Below are 15,934 nucleotides of genomic sequence, written 5' to 3'. Positions count from 1 at the left end.
TAACGAAACAGTGTTCATGTGTTCCACGTGACCGGAGGTGGTCTAAGTTCATGTTCTGGGTTGTCTAATCATTGGGGGTGTGTAAGAACCAATGAGACACTGATTGCTAGTCTGGTAGAGGATTTTGGATACTAAGGTGAGTTTTGGCACACCCTAATTCACTTAGGTTCCAAGTCTCTATGCACAGTTCTGTGTAGGAGCAGAATCCCTGCGACAACAGAGGACCTTAAAAATTGAAACAGACATAATAATCTTATTTATGGCCTTCCAGAAATATGCAAGGGTCCTAATCTCATTACCTTCTTGAAAAACTTCTTGCCAGAGCTTCTAAACTTTCAACATGACCCACCTCTGAACATTCAATGTGTACATCACCTTGGTCATTTCCAACCTCACTGTACCAAACCTACAGGAATTATAATGTTATTTCTGGAATTTACAGACTTGCTCCGCGTGTTAAAAACAGTAAAAGAAAAACATTGTCTTATGTGTTCTGGTCATACCTACATTTCTCAGGATCTCTCCTATTCCACCAATGCGCCAGAGAAAATAACCTCTTGCATTACGTCCTCAAATGAGACAGTTACACATTTGTATCCCTGCTTATGTAAAATTACCTATGAAGGCACTACACATTCTTTTGAGGATCCTGTTAAACTAAATTCTTTTCTCCAAAGTATTTCACCTCATTCTATGGATACTTCTGCCCAGTGCTCTTAAATAACTCTCTTTACTAATATTTATCATCTATTATATTCTTCTCCATGGCTGTTTTGTTCTTTTATATCCGAATCTTTCTCTCTATGCTGCTTTTATTGCTCTTGTTGCTATTATGTCTCATGTTCATTTCTTATGCTCTTAATTTCAGACCTTGATTTCTTTCCTTGATCAGTCTCTTCATCTTAATAGCTCTTTCTCATGTCTTCATTTTTAAAATACTTTTTTGTTTTCTTATTTGGGGAGGGCTTTTTTGTTGTATGATTTCATTATCTTTGCATTCATACATGTTTCGTACTGGTTAATAAATGGTGTCTTTTTATTTCCTTCAGCGTCACTGCAGTATGTCACACATGTTCCTGTATCTCTCATCCCAACCTCTAATATGTTTAACATTGTCTCGTTAGATGTTCATGGTCTGGGACACACTGTCAAAAGACAAAAGGTACTTTCTCATTTGTCTAGACTTACTTCATGTGTTGCTCTTTTGCAGGAAACTCACAGTAATGATGTTGATTCGCTTACATTAAAAAGGCAATGGGTAGGCCAAGTTGTCTATTCTCCTGCTATTAATCATAAATGAGATGTTGCCATTCTCTTTCATAAATCGTTACATGCACAAATTATTTCAACTCAATGTGATAATAATGGTCGATAGGTATTGGTGATGCTTGTGTTTCAAAATAGACAAATTTCTTGATTTTAATATTTATGGTCCAGTTAAACCAGATTTAAACTTCTAGAATGACATCAAGATAACATTAGCTTCTATTGACAATCCAAACATTATTGTTGCCAGAGACTTCAATCAATGGTTAGATCCTTTTACTGATCGGAAATCTAAATGTAAATTTAATTCTGACAAATCTCATAAAGCATTTCAATCTGCCATTCTCTCTCGTCCTTTATTCAATTTTTGGAAAACATGTAACCATGATACCTGTGAATTTATCTTTTTTTCCGATGTGCATCTTACTAGCTCTAGAATTGACTATATTTTGATTACTGATACTCTACTTCCTTCCATCCAATCCTCAGAAATGATGCCCCTGTTTTTCTTCATGTGATCTATCTCTAAATAATTCCAAAACTGGATGTTGGAAACTTAATAATTTCCATTGATCAGACAATAATTTAATTTCTAAAGCCGCTACTTTTATAAAAAAAATTGTTTTACTTAACCAACCTCTGGACACATCTATTCCTAATACCTGGGATGCTTTTAAAGCTTCATTTTGTGCTTTCACCATAGCTTATTGAGTAAAAAGGAAAAAATAACCCATGTTGACTATAATACATTATTATAACAACTTAAAATACTAGAACACACTTATTTTTCCTCTAAATCATCTTCTGTTTTACTTGAGTTAATTAAAGTCAAATCTGCTCTTAATAAACTTCCCACTATTGATGCCTGCAATATTCTCCTTAAAGTCAAATCTATGTTCCACGGAGGTCAAAATAAAGCAAGCAAGATGTTGGCCAATTATTTAAAAATTAAATCTCAATGTAAAAATATTGGCCTTCTTTGAAACGAACATGCCTCCTCAGATGCTGACATCTCTAATACTTTTCATGAATATTACCAATTATTGTACCTTGAATGCACTAACCCTTTAGAACACAACATGCATACTTTCTTCAATGGTCTCCTCATATGTCTGATAAATTTTACTTATTAGAAGCTAAAATAACTCATCAGGAAATTACAGATGCCAATGTCATCAAATCCTTTAAAGCCAAAGCCCTAGGTCCAGGTGACTTTATTATAAAATGTGTTTCTTCTTTTTCTTCCATTTTTGTCCCTAAACTTCTTGAAATTTAAAACTTCCATTTCAGACCCTAAGGCAACAAGTTAATTTCTAGAAGCCTTGATTGTCCGCATTCTCAAACCTGATAAAGACCATACCCAAGTGAAAATGACTGCCCTAGTTCACTAATTAATTATGATCACAAAATTGTTGTCACAATTCTAGCATCCCACCTTGAGACTATTCTTGTGAAAACTGATTATTCTGGTTTTGTTAAGGGCAGACTTGCGGCAAATAACGCTAGGTTGTTTTCAAACATTTTCGTATTTGGAAATAAATACCACTCTCCCCATGCTGCATTGTCTCTTGATACCAAAAAGGCTTTTGATCGTATCAACAGACACATTTTGTTTACTACTCTTCGATGGCATGGCTTTTGCCGTAATTGGATTTAATTGGTAAAACTGTTACCCCCGTGCAAATTATTCTTGTTAATGGTATCTTTTTCCGGTATTTTCAGTTACATAGAGGTATCGGACAAGATTGTCCTTTATTCCCTTTGTTGTGTATTCTTTGTTTGGAGCTTTTTCTTTAACGTACTCATTGTAATGCGTTTACAACAGGTTTTAAATATAATTCCACAGAAATTAACGGCTTATGCTGACAATATTTAAGTTTATACGTCTAATCCTCATCCCTCTTTGATCTCTAGGTATAAATTAAAATTTTCTAACACTGAAATATTACCTTTAAATTTTTCATGTTATCAATATATGTTTGCTAAGAATAATTTGCCTTAGTGCCCTATCAAGTAAAGTATCTTGGTATTTGGTTTTCTTCTACCATTTCAAATACAATCAGTTTCACTTTAAAAAATGTAAAACTTACACTACAGAAGTTACTTTCATCTTGGTCTCCTCTCCCTCTATTTTGGTGGGGTAGGTTAGAGACCATTACAATGATGAATATACCACATGTACTTTAAACATTATCAACATTACCATTTAAGATACCTATGTCTATTTATCTCAAATTAATTCAATCTGTACCATATTTCTTTGGAATAATATGCAATACCGTATAGCTTTGGCTAAACTTAAACGCCCCAAGAATGAAGGAGGTGTCCGCTTTCCTGATTTCAAGTTCATCCTACATTTTTTATTTGAATTTTTTTTTGCCTTAACCCATGATTTTCAAAACTCTCTTATACCATGATTGATTGTATTTGAACGATCTCTGTTGAAATATTTTTCATTTGTGGATGTAAATTATATGTCTAATTGCACCTTTATATCAACCAACCCTATACTAAAACATTCCTAACAATTGTTACATACAATATTTTCTACAGGGCTTGGTTCATATCAATGCTTACTTGCTTCCTCTATTTGGTATACTAGATGTTTTTAATTTTGGTGTAGATCATTTTATTACAAAGAGTTTATTTGCCAGCTTGAACAAAATAATTCTGTTATCTATTTTTCCCAATTCCAAATATAATACAATCTACCAAGTATGTTTTTACAGTAATATCATTTATTATCATCCTCTCTTCGATCCTATGTAGTGGCTAATAATTCTCTTTCTGATACTTTATCACTCACACCTCATACATCATTATATAAGATCTCTTGTGCTTCTACACCTAAGGTTTCCTTTATATGTAATATGTTATTATTTCCTTTTGCTGTAAGATCCAAAACTTCTATTGAATTATTGTGGGTAGCTGATATACCTATTTCATTCCCTACCCACATTTGGGATCAAATATTTAAGACATCTATAAAATATTAAAGACATCTAAAACTGTTCAAATTAACCAATCTTTATTATTTGTATAACAGAGTTCTCATTTGCCCTAAATGTATTTCTAATATTTTACAACTTTTTCTCCATTTTGCTGGTGTTGTTCTGCCTTTACAGGGACTTAAACTCATTTAATATACTAATTTTACAAGCTGTTTACATTTTGGGAAAAAAATTGGTCCAAATGTTTAAAAAAAATGTAATGTTACATTCAATTATCCATTCAAAATGTTTTCCTTGGAACTCCCTCACCAGATTTTGATGGTTTCTCTCCTAAATCTATGTTATTTAATATTTCTATTGCTCTTGCTTTTAAAGTGATACTTTCTTGCTGGAAAGACACTTCATACTATCTACATTAGCATGGTGGAGCTTTGTTTGTGATGAATATAGAACAGCTACTGTTTCAGCATTTTCAATTTCTGAGAACATTAAATCTGATCTACTCTGGTGACCCTTTACGACCTAGCTTTTTGCTCACTCACCTATATCTTAGGTACCATCTTTTTCTTTAATTTCTCCCTTTATTCTTTTACATATATTAAACGTATGTGTTATATTTTTACCATTTGTTATTATTATTCATATTCTGAGCAATTCCACTATATTGTAATTTGAATTCATATTATGATTTATTGGTGTGAGGTTGCTAATGTTAACAATTTTCTTGTTTTTAATTCATGAATAAAAATTATTTAACAAAAAAGTTTTTTAAAGCTATTTCTTCCAGAAATTCCAGTTTATTGTAAAAGTTGTCACATTAAATGTTTCTGCTTTCTATCTTGTGTGCATTTATCCACCCCGTCCCCCACCTACGTTGCTCTCTCGCCCATTTGCTTATCCCCTCCTATCCGCACTCATGTTGCTCTATCTTTCCTGTGTGTTTCTCTCCCCTCTGAGTTACTCCCTTCTGCTCTTGTTCTCTCCATGGTGTTACTTCTCATCCTGCCACCTGTGTAGCTTCACTTCCGTCCCCATGCTGCTCTCATCCATTTTTTTAAGCTATTCAAATTTACCCATTCACCTGGGATCAGTGAATTAAAAAAAACTGTGTCCCTTTCGATGCGTGCACATGCATGTTGAATGCATGTGACTACAAAATGACGCTGCTACTGTGTCATACACAGCAGCTGCAATGCACTACAGCATGGCTAAAAATCATAGGCAAAGTCAATAGGTCCTATAGGCGATACCCATTGGCTTTGACAGTGGTTATTTATGTTGACTGCCTCCTTCCGCCAACCGTCAAACAATGTACTAGAATAAAAAGTGGCAAATATTTCAAATCATAAAGTAAGTTGAGACGCCTTTATTGGCAGAAAGAAATAACAGTACAATACGAACAGTTGAACTTGAAAGGTACGGTTTGTTATCACCTCTGTGTTTATCAACATCCGATATTAAAGCACGCTACGAGCATTTCCTAATGCATGCGTGTTATCAATAGTGACATTTATGGTTAAGGGTGTGACGCAGTGCCAATAAAGTCAAGCCACATTAAAGCAAACCATGCGTTTGTGACGTTTTTGTGATATTTTCTGAGTCGCTTTGTTAGTGGACATCTTGGTCCCGGAAGTGCGCATCTCAACCAGTGTTAAGCATTTCCATGCCACGAGGGCCACACCGTGCAGCACTGTTGCACCACACCAATGTGGTGGAACTTCCAACTTTACGTGCCTAGTTAAAGAACAATCCAGAACCCACGCCAAACACTCAAGCCGTGTGCATAAAATCACACACTGCATGCAACCACCTTCTGACACTGAAAGCTGTGGGAAATACCTGTGAACTGTGGAGTCTTCCACTTCGGGTTTGTTTTTTGCTTCCTGGAACTGCTAAGCCGTCCTGTTGCAACAAGAACCAGACTTTAACCTTTCAGTGTGGCTTAGTTAACTCAAGATATACTGGCAGACACTTATTAATTGAACGAACAGCAGGAAGTAAAAGCCATGACATACAATTCCTGGAAGCACAGTTTAGTCCTATGCTGTCTCTCATAGGAAACTCGCTCTTTGCTACATCACAAATTGCTGGACAGAATTGCGAAAGTAGAGCTTTACTCAAATCTGTGCCTGTGCTTTGTTTGGTAGCGACCCATCCAAAATTGTTTAGATATTTGTGCATCAAACAAAGCATTGAGAGGGCTTTGAATGGGTATCTTATAGCTATAGCTAAATTCTTAATTTGTGACCAGCCCATGCACCTGTGTTCAGAGACAGTCCACAAACCAAGATTCAAATAATAGACAAATCAGTTAGGCCAAGGGAGCTTCTCTCCCCATTGTCCACATTTTCTCCCCATTGTCCGCTTCATGTCCATGGACCGAAAGGTTGGTCCACGGACCTGAACATTTTACCTGGCTGGACATGCATTTTTGTTGCAGCCCCCATTGCCCGATGCAGTAATGGAAGATTGAAAAGCATAAGGGAGCAGCATGAATATAGTTTCACCCTTAAGCCAATGTTGAAGAACCCCAAAGTGCACTTGAGTTTAAAAACTGCTGATTGAAATTACACCAAACTTGGCGTGGATGTAGAACTTTACACAGAGGCGTGTCTGTGCTTGGCTTGGGGTAAATCTGTCCTGCAGTTTTTGATAAATTACCATTACAAAAAGGAAATAGGCTGGCATTAAATGCTTAATTATAGACATAATTGAACCATCAGCTTGTGGACCCTCCTATGGAAATCACCAATTCCGAGAGGATCTGTGGAGACAATTGAAAACAGGATGACCCGCTACTGGACAAAGGAACTTTTGGTCCCCCTCATCCATTGCAGATTCATGGATCCGAAGTCAGGTCGGCACATCTGTGCACTCTTTTCAGCTGGCCATCACAGAAAAACTTCTACTGCAGCTGCCATTACCCAATGCAGTGCACTGAGCAAAACAAGAAAATAGAGCATAAGGATGCAGTGTACCCGGACTACTAGGCCCATTCAGGGAGTGCCAAAGGAACCACTGGCATTAAAATTAAATTAACAACGTTTTTGTTTCTCTTGTCATGGGATTTATGGATCCTGGGCAATTTTTGCGATTTATGGACCCTCCGTGAACCTTCTTGTAGGTCTCGGGATCCACAAACCTGGCCCAGGAATTGCAAATCCTAATTTAAAAAATAAAAAATAAATTAACTCATGTAGTGCACCAAAATTTTGCATGATCAACCACTTTGCGCAGCAGGAGTCATGCATATGTAGTGGTTAAAGGCCAAGCTCTGCAGCCTGCCCCCGGTGTGCACAATCTAAGACCTTGTGCAACACGGTTGGGCATGTGCAGGAAGGGGTTCTGGGCTTGATCGAATGCCAGACCCCGTATCCAAACTTCATTGTGTGTCTCCAAATGACATGCATGGTGGGGTGGGGCCCTAGTAGTGGTTGGGTGCCAAATCCTACTGTGCATGACTGAAAGCTATTTGCAAGTGGGGTTGGGCATGAGCAGAAGTTGGGTGCAGGGCCTGACCTTTGGCCAGCTTTGCACCTCCGCACATGCCCCACTTTATTGCATACAGCCTTTTACTGTGCAAATTAAATCAAAATAACACTATGTTTTATGGTGTGCATGGATGTTCTGTGGATTATAGTTTGCGGAACTAACCATAACTAATACAGTTCAGTATTTTTTTAGTTGCAATTCATAGCCATAAATCTACATTAACTGTGTTTTTTAAGTGAATATCAATGTTTTGTACATTTATATAAGAGTTTGATAGCCAAAGTGTGCCACAAACTTCATTTTAACTTTGTTTTCATTTTATATTTTATTTGTATGTAGTCTGCAATATCGCTGAAGAATATCGAGTGGCCCAACATCATGACCAAAATATCAAAAACAAAAATATTGAGGCAGTGGGTGCACGGAGGAGGGATGGATTTACTATTTGTAACTCCACATCTACTACCTTGAAAATATATTGATCATCAAGATATGTAGATTTTTTTGTATAGGAATTCCATACATACTTACCTGTTTACTCTTTGGTACTCAATATTCCAGTCACAATGACCACTGGATGTACCATGTTACAACGCATACTATTACAACTACCTACCGTTACAACGCGACCATTACAACGCATACCATTACAACGCATAGCGCTTTGGGGTGCTGGATAGTGGTAAGTATAATTTACTATTCTAACTCCAGTCCCCGTGGACCCTAGGGAAGGTGTTGGATAGTAAATTATACTTATTCCCTATCCTAGAGCGCCCCCCAGCGCAATGCGTTGTAATGGTATGCGTTGTAATAGTCGCGTTGTTACAGTAGTGCGTTGTAACAAATGCGTTGTAACAGGTGTATACCCATGACCACTTGTTTTCCTTATGCAATATCTGGACCCACGTCATTTTATGTCGCTAAAACAACAACGTTAAAGTGGAATTGTGGTTGCAAATTAAAATCAAACTTTGACATATCGACCAGGTTAAAGTGAAGAGGAAGGGTTCATAAATTACCTTATTCTTATCAGACCAGTTTTTAATCTTGTACAAATAAGCTAAAATAGTAATACAATTAGAAGGTAGAATCACCAGATGCACTTTTAACAGTTAAGGGACTCGGACAGGGCCCACACATCAAATATCGCAACAACAAAATACAAAAGAGCAACCTGTTTACTGGTGAGGAGTGACTGCAACGATGAAGCAGGCCACCTAGTGTGGCTGAAAGGTCTGGGTCCTTTTCCAAAAATACCGGTGCAGAACTAGCTCTACTATGCAAAGTTTACAACATAAGACAGTGTTGTTGCTGGGAACAATAGAGCCATAGTATTTATACCATTTATTTAATACATTTAGTGAGGTCATAGGCATTGAGAGGTTTGGTTGCACCTTTTTATGCAAGTTATTAATTGGAGTCCAACCCATAAATTAATAAGTTCAGTGTTTTCAGTTTTAATTCGCAAATACAAATCCACTTTAACTGTGTTTTTTCAAAGCATTTCTGAGATCTTCTAACTTACTTTTATGTGTTATTACCAAAGCTGACATAATTTCGTTTTAGCCTATGTTTTGTCGTTGAATGTTTAGTATTCTTTGCCATATATCACATCCAATTGTTTCCCGCACCCAACCTGCTGCAAATGGCCAACCCTCACATATTATTTTAGAGTGGCTGGACCCTATCATGGGTTTTGTGCACCTTCACTGACTTGTGGACCATTGCTGGTGGTTTTGTGGGGGACACTGACCTGGTTTGCGAACCCTGCTGAAGATCTAGAACATGCCGATAAAGCTTGTTGTGTAGTCTGTCAAGCCTGGATAATGCCAGGTCCTGTGTTTCTTTCCTTTAACTTTTTTAGGGATTGCAGACTCATAGGGTTTATGAACCCTTGCAGATAAGTGGACCATTGTTAGTCCTTCGTGGAGTCTGCAGATCTGGTGCTGAGTCCACCAAAGGGCCAGCAGAGGGCCATGAACCTTGCTGTGGGTTTGTGGTCTCAGGTGATGATGCTTGCAATGGGTTTGCAGTCTCAGGCCAGGGTTATCAGATCGTAGGTGCTGTGCTGGGGCACTGTCAACTCAGCCTGAGGTTCTAAACCCGCTGCAAAATCTGATTTCTTTTATTTTATTCTTTGGGGATCACTTTGGGGCCCAACCACCTGAGCCCGAATATTGGGGAATGAGTCCCCTCCCTCTTTTAATTTCTTTTCTGTTATTATGGCTAGTCAGAGACCTTCAGATCCAGAGTCCCAGCTTTGTGTTTGCCATCCTAAAATAGTTCATGGGATAAAAAACTCCCTTGAGAAATCAGATTTGAATATTTTTGTACAATGTATGTCTGCATAAGGTCGGTGAACACAGGTTTGCAGCCTTCCGCAAATTAATGGTCCAGATCTCTCTATAATGTAACCATTTTAAGAACATCAAACATGTTTTACTGATAATGTCTAAAAAACAACACGTCAAACAAGCCAAGCAAAGGCACTTCTTTTAGTAAAGTTCTACCTTCATGCCAAGTTTAGTGTAATTCTACTCAACCATTTTTTTTTTATATGAGAGAGCAAAGAATCGTACGGGATTTAAAATAGTAAATGTCACTTTTTGTTCACCTTCCTTGTTTTTGGGCCCCACTTAACGGTTCTGCAAAAAAAACGCCTTTGCTATTGGGAGGTCTCCATTTGGAGAACATGAATAGATCAAGCTGGGCATTACTCTTACAGATGTTATGTACTTTAAGAATGATCATCGCCCTACATTGGAAAAAGGCAGAGATACTGGGGATTCCCCTTTGGTTCCAAAGACGATGACTGATGTTAGTAATGGAAAAACGTACACATAACTTGCTAGGTATGGAATCCAAGTTTTCAAAAGTGTCGAACTCTTTAATAGCCTACTGAAATCATTTGAAAACTCATGCTTTGTGTCAGTTTGCTCTGGACCCTAAAGGTGTGTGTTTGATGATGATCTGTGCTAGGGGATTGAAAGTGTTATGGCCCACAATAATAGATGTAGTCACACAGGAGGGTATGACAGGTGGTCGAGTTTGATTTCATGCTAGCCCTGGTGAGCGTGCTCCCAGAAAAAAATGCTGTCAACAAAGTGAACGAGGGTGCATGGGGGGGGGAATGGGTGCAGGGGTACAAGCTACTGTTAGTCAATTGAAAAGGAAGGTCGTAATGTATTCTTTATGAAATTTGAATAAAGAGAAATAGCTGTTTAAAAAAAACACTTGCCAGGTTGAATACAACTTGGATGAACTTTTTTATTTTGGACCATTTTCAGCAGATGAATGGCACTGAAGTTATTCAGAAAACAAAAAAGCCTAATGGAAATTTACACAACAGAAAACCTGACCTAACCTCAGCTAAAGAGGCGTTATTGCCTTTTGTGTCACACACACACATATATATATATATAAATATACATATAGTGCAATTGCACATAAGAAATGTGAAATGCCAGTGTGTTTCAATTTATATGCCAGACAATGCTGTGAAACTACATTTTTATATATTTGTATCCTGGCTCAATCAAGTAGGTAATGTGGTCTTGCAGGTGAAGACAATTATGGATGTCTCAGATGCACCTGCAGTTGGTCCTCCTATGAAATGTACTTCAACGAGCCTGTATATTGTCCCGTTGTTTCTTGGTATTTACTGGTATGTGTGACTCCTTTGGGCATTTTCTAGACGTATGATCTCTTATTGCAGGTGTAGTGTTGTGCAGTGGCGTAACACAATTTGAGGGGGCCCCCTGCAAAGTACATGGAGTGGGCCCCTATGCTCCAGACCTAGTCAGGATCTCTGAGGCCAGGGTCCGCTGCCTGTGCACAGTGTCAGAGGGGAACCCCTAGAGCTCAGAGGCACCCCGCACTGCAAGGGCTGCGGCGACTAATGTTGCGTCACTGGTGTAGATGGAATGTTGATATGCTTGATTTCTTCGCCATCATTGTATTATTCTATGGTTAGGATACAGACTGTTCATTTACATACAACATAGTAGGATATACAGTCATTTGTCAGTTGTTATACCAATTAATGTATTACATTGTATAGGTTATTGCTGTATCTGAATGTATGAAACTATAAAACTGTATTTAAAAATGAGCCTGGCAGGAATGGTTACTTTCTAACTTACACAATGTATCCATCTCAGATTAGATAAGTGAAGCTGATAAATTAGTTAGAATATATTAAGAAACATGCATTAGCAGTGCCAATAGGTCTGGTGTTAGCTTCCCTCCTTTTGACTTGGTTTCTGCAAAACCGTACTGGTAGAGAAGCTGCTGGGTTCTTGGTAATCTTAAGAAAGCACTGGCTTACAGCAAGTAAAACATTTTTTTGTCTCTAGAACCACACACTGACATACTAGTCCCTGGCACTGAAGGGAACTATTTTGTGTGTGGATGTGCTCCTTGTGAAAGGCCAGAATTTCTTCACTCACAGTGAAGTGAGCCAGTGGCTGAAATGTGCTATCCTATTGCAATAGGCTGTATGCTGCAGAAGGCGAAAGAAAAAAATGAATGACACCATAAAGGACCAGTAGATGAAGAAGACTTGCTGAAAATATTTATAAGCATGCTATTCATATAACTGTAGTAAAATTAAAATGTCCCGGCTAACACATGACCTAAACAAGCATTGGCAAAACCTACATGTCTGGCGTTAACTCCCAGACTCTTAGCTATGCCAATGCTTGATTCCGTTTTTCATGATTTTTGTAAAACTTTATGGTGGGGAGGTTGCTTGGCCTGGTAAATAAAAATAAATTCAAAATGATGTTTTGGTTTTAAAATGCACACATTGCCATAATAGCCTGTGGCAGTGAAGGAAACTACTTTGCAAGTGCGTGTGCTGCTTGTGAAAGAGTAGAATGCTGTCACTCACAGTAAAATTAGCCAGTGGTAGGAGTGCGCTGACCAAGTGCTCCATGGTGTAGTGAGCGAAAGAAAAATGTTAATGACATAAAAACAGACCAATGGATGCAGAGTGCTGGCTAGAAGCCACAATAAGTAAATATATATTATTCTATATCATTTTATTAAAAGCAGATCATCACGCTAGCACAAGACCTAAACATAACTCTCTTCAATATGTGTAATCAGTTCCATGGTACTTCATTTCACTGACAACAGAATTGAGTGTGCTATCTGCCTATGTGACGTCTCTGTGTTCAGGGAGGCTTTCGTAACTGAAACACAGACTCAAAAAGCAGTGTGGGCATGTTTCTGTATTCCTTGAAATCGGAGTTTCAGTTTTAAAAATATACCATTTTAAGTTATTCTTTTCAACGAAGGAAGGCAAATATGTACACTAATCCACGCCTATGTTCTAGAAGGCTGCACTAAAGGTTTATTGTATTTAACACGCCCCAATTCATATTATATTCATATATTTTCAAATTTAACAATAGTGTCCAGAAAATACATCATAAAATTAAATTGGCTATTTACATATAGAGGTTTCCAAACACACCATTGAAGGATTCTGCACAAATGACCCATTTTCAAATTCTGTTCAACAACTTTTCAGACCTGAACATTTTTTTGGGAGCCGTGGATCCACCACATTTTGACTGAAAACACTGGATGAATCTAAAAAAAGTATGCTGCAAAATGTGCCACACACCCCTAAGTAGTTGTGGATGAAGGCTCAAGTTAAGATGGGAAAATGCTACTAATTGAAGAGTAAAACAATTAATTACTTGTTTAAATAACCAACAAATCCTCACTGGAAGATTTACAAGATTCATTCTATTGTTTTACTTTACCGGGGCCTTTTACAGGAAGCAAAGGTGAAAAAGTTCTATGTAAAATCAGCGCCAGATAGGGATACCGTGAAAGACAAAAGGGTTGGACGTTTTTACTCATAATATATTGTTAAACAAACCTGATTTAGTAAAGTCGATGCAATGAGGACTGGGCCTCGACACTCTTGGAAAATCCATGTTTAACACTATCAATGAACAAACCTCAAGGAGTTGGAACAAGCATTTACAATGCAAAGGTCTCGCCTTTGCAAAAGTTAGAGCTATTGGCATTGTAAATGACAACATTTTTATTTATGTGTTTTTTTTTAAAACAGATAAATAAATGGCATTGTCATTTACAATGGTAATAGCTTAATCTCTCTCAAATGCCACACACAAACACACAGACCCACAGACACACAGACCCACAAATACACAGAACCCCACACACACACACACAGAGCCCCCCCACACACACAGAGCCACACACACATACAGAGCCACACACACACACAGCCGCACACACACAGAGCCACACACACAGAAAGCCACACGCACAGAGAGCCCCACACACAGAGAGCCCCATACACACAGGGCCACACACACAGAGCCACACACACAGAGCCACAAACACACACACACACAGCCACACACACAGAGAGCCACACACACACACACAGAGCCCCACACAAACACTGAGCCGCACACACACACAGAGCCCCCTACACACACAGTGCCCCACACACACAGCCCCACACACACAGCCCCACACACGCAGAGCCCCACACACGCAGAGCCGCACGCAACCTGGGCTTCATCCTGGACTCCTCCCTCTCGATGACCAGACAAGTCAACGCCGTCTCCTCATCATGCTTTCACACCCTACGCATGCTTCGCAAGATCTTCCGATGGATCCCGACCAAAACCAGGAAGACGGTCACCTAGGCCCTCGTCACCAGCCGACTGGACTACGGAAACACCCTCTACGCCGGAACCACAGCCAAGCTACAGAAAAGACTCCAACGCATCCAGAACGCCTCCGCCCGACTCATCCTGGACATCCCCCGATGCAGCCACATCTCCGGCCACCTGAGGGACCTGCACTGGCTCCCCGTCAACAAGAGGATCACGTTCAGGCTCCTCACCCACGCACACAAGTCTCTCCACGACCTGGGCCCCAAGTACCTCAACGACCGCCTGACCTTCTACACGCCCACCCGCCAGCTACGGTCTACTAGCCTCGCCCTCGCCGCCGTACCACGCATCCAAAGAGCCACCGCCGGAGGCAGATCCTTCTCCTACCTGGCGGCCAAGACATGGAACTCCCTCCCCATCCACCTTCGGCTGACCCAGGACCATCTCGCCTTCAGGAGACAACTCAAGAACTGGCTGTTCGAGCAGTAGCGGACCCCTTCCCCCAAGCGCCTTGAGACCCTTCCGGGTGAGTAGTGCGCTATACAAGTGTTATGATTGATTGATTGATTGAGCCCCACACACACACACAGAGCCCCCCCCCACACACAGAGAGCCCCACACACACCCACAGAGCCCCCCACACACACAGAGACCCCCACACACACAGATCCCCCCGCACACACAGAGTCCCATGCACACACAGAGCCCCACGCACACAAAGAGCTCCGCGCACACAGAGAGCCACACACACAGAGCCACACACACACACACACAGAGCCACACACACACAGAGCCACACACAGAGAGCCACACACAGAGTCACACACACAGAGAGCCACACACACAAAGAGCCACACACACATAGAGCCACACACACATAGAGCCACACACACACACAGAGAGCCACACACACTCGGAGAACCACACACACACACACACACACACAGAGGCACACACAGAGCCACACACACACAGAGCCACACACACACACAGAGCCACACACACACACAGAGCCACACACACACACAGAGCCACACACACACAGAGCCACACACACACAGAGCCACACACACTGCGATCCACACACACAACGTGGTGTGACAGACACCAAGTTCAGAATACCTGAAGATCTGTCAAGAGACGAAACCCATTGGCTATATTTAGGAAGAAAAAAAAGGAATTCGTTTTTTACAAAAAAACAAACTTGGATGGAGTCTGTACACTTCGTAACTTAGATTATATGAAACTCATTTCTATTTTGAAAAATTTATGGGGAGTGCTGATCAGTTCAAAAATATGTGGCATATGTGTTGTGCAAAGCTAGTCAAAATGTAGCGGAGAACTGTATAAGGTCAGAAGCAAAGGTGCTACACTGCTTTATCTGACTATGCACCGCGATGCATACTTTGCCTTTACATTACTTCCTTGCCCTGGACCCTGCACTGATCATGCACTATCTCTTATTGTGACAGTTATTTTGCTTTTTGTACAGCAGAATATCAGTCAACAACTTTCACTAGCACATGGCACAGCTACAGAATGGTCAGCAGCAATGAA

The 15,934-nt window shown here is 39.8% G+C and overlaps 1 protein-coding gene across 2 annotated transcripts in view; it reads right to left on the bottom strand.

Moving 5' to 3' along the window:
* Positions 1-15,934, bottom strand: part of PPM1H (protein phosphatase, Mg2+/Mn2+ dependent 1H) — a 654,208-nt gene that overhangs the window by 535,628 nt on the left and 102,646 nt on the right. The window contains exon 2 of one of the 2 annotated variants that reach the window (XM_086919095.1): positions 6,057-6,119. The exons of the other annotated variant lie outside the window; for it this stretch is intronic. The gene's annotated coding sequence lies outside the window, so the exon portion shown is untranslated. The remainder of the gene's footprint in view (positions 1-6,056; positions 6,120-15,934) is intronic. 2 annotated transcript variants of the gene reach the window in all.

This window comes from Lissotriton vulgaris, chromosome 1_1, assembly GCF_964263255.1.
Source record: "Lissotriton vulgaris chromosome 1_1, aLisVul1.2, whole genome shotgun sequence".
NCBI lineage: Eukaryota > Metazoa > Chordata > Amphibia > Caudata > Salamandridae > Lissotriton > Lissotriton vulgaris.
Note: the sequence above shows the minus strand (reverse complement) of the source record. Positions and strands in the feature narration are given on the sequence as shown.